Genomic DNA, 2,440 nt, shown 5'->3' with positions numbered 1-2,440 from the left:
AGTTATAAAAAAAACAATTTACTAAGATCCTCTAAATTCGAATTAAAACCTAAAAATGATTTGTTTTTATATCAAGTGAGACAATTACGTACCAAATAAGTTTTAATAATATTAGAACATGGTTCAAGGACGGATATCAAGTTTTTGTTCAACTAAATCCTTCTGTTGCCTACACATTTCCCATGTAGTTTTTTTTTAACACACTATGTTAATATTATGAGAAAACAAAGGAAGCATCACCTACAAAAATAGAATAAGAAACAAACATACATTTAAGGATAATTCAATTAATCTAGTAAGAGGGTTTACATAAAGATAGTATAAAATAAATCTACCACAAAGCGATATTAGTGGATAAATTACAAAAAAGTGTGCATTTTACAATAAGCTTATATAAATTACACAAACAAAACTCGTAGAACATACCTTATGTATAACGTAATTAACTGCACAGTCCAACTTTGCAATAATAAAAAAATTGTACCATTTCGTCTGCAAAAATAAATCAAGGTGAGAAATACAAATTGACATCAATAAAAGTTATTTAAACAATACCAAAGAAAACACAAATCTTATGTATGATATAACTTTATTTTTTTCACAAATGCAAATGATTAATAAAAATTATATGCAATGGAAAGTTTCAATAACATATGAATATGCCAAAAGGTTAGAAAAAGAGGGTAAAAAATAAAAGTGCTTATTTTAAAGACTTTACTTATATTAACTTAGCATCAAATAAGAAGTTAAATTTTATGGGGAGAAATGAATCATCAAAAAGGAAAAGGAAGAGTTAAAGAGAAAATGAAGAGTTAGAGATGAATAAGGGGTCATAAACGTGATAATAAGTATTCTATCTTAATTATATGAATGAATATTATTAATTAGTCACATATATTATCAAATGAAAGTTTCTTACTGATTCCACGCTGTCGCATGTCTTATACACATGCTCAAGGTAGCCTTTTTATATTATTGTATAGATATGACATGTAGATTATGATAGTTAATTTAGCATACCTTTAAGTTAGATATATAGATTTTGTATTTAGATTATAGAGTTATTGATTTTACATACATAAATATGGAGCAATGAGAAATGTAATGTAAAAGGTTTGCATGAGAGTGGTTTATAAATTATCTTATGAAATTAAAATAAGACATATAGTTGATGGTTGATAGTTTGACTTACTTTTTAGCTATATTTATAGATTATTATTATTATTAAATCCATTTTGCATGAGAATGATTTAAAAATTATCCTATGAAATTAAAATTATCTAAATTTAGTTTTTTACCATTAATTATGAGAATAACTTTTAAATGTGGAATTAATAATTTTTTTTTTCATGTGTACTACTATGCTAGTAATTCCACGTGAACTATATTTTGCCACGTCACAATTAAATGTTGCCATGTCACATTTGTCTATGTGGCGTTTAATGTCTAGCCTTTTAATAATATTTATAGATTAAAGAGTTTTAACCATTGACTCGGCCCAAAATAACCCATACTCGAAAATGACCCTATCCGAAGTGACTCCAAGCCCTATATGACCTGGCAACTTGTTATCCAGAACCGACCCGAACCCTGAAATGACCCGACCTGAAACAAAGTGTGTGAGATCCGAAATGATCGACCCAAACTATTCCGACCCAATTGATCCATTTGCTATCTCTAGACACACCCAAGCACGACACGGTTCACCACGCCGCCGTGGGTGTGGGTCGTGCCTATGCGGCCATATCTATTTCACATGGATGACACGGCATGAAGCCCACTTTCCCGTTTGCCTATGTCATTTTCTTCTCCGGTCATGGTGGACCGGCTCGAGGTACAACCCCAACATGACCTACTTCCATCTCTAACGATGTGTATTTTTTATAAGGCGGTTTTATTGTTGCTTTAAAGTATCCTTATGTCACTCGAGTTAAGCTTAGAACATGAATATATACTCTCTTAGAAAGCGAGTGATGCAAGGACATTTTCCTCTGGCGTTTTCACTAGTCTTCTTAGACTTCCTCCGCGCCACATTTCTCTTACGCAGAAAATCTAGTCGTATAAAACCATATAAAGTTGGCAAAGATACACTGCTTTTTCAATCCTTGAAGCCAATTCTTTCGAACTTTTAAAAGGCTACTGATCTTCTGATGTATTTGTAAGGTGATCATAATTATTGAGCGAAGTAGAGAAAACCAACATGAACTAGCTGCTTAGCTAGTCCATAATCGCTACTCCGTATTTAATACAATACAAAACACAAGCAGCTAAGAAATACGGAGTAATAATATTTCCTCTACCCCGGTCATTTCTTTACTTTTTGATTAAAACACCCACACACACAAAAAAAAAAAAAAAAAAAAAATACTATACAAGCAAAAGATAATAAACAAATGATTGGGCAGATAAAATAGTAACCAATAAACGGCTACAACCTTGG

The sequence above is a fragment of the Silene latifolia genome, chromosome X, assembly GCF_048544455.1.
Source record: "Silene latifolia isolate original U9 population chromosome X, ASM4854445v1, whole genome shotgun sequence".
NCBI classification, from domain to species: domain Eukaryota; kingdom Viridiplantae; phylum Streptophyta; class Magnoliopsida; order Caryophyllales; family Caryophyllaceae; genus Silene; species Silene latifolia.
This window is presented reverse-complemented; position numbering follows the sequence as displayed.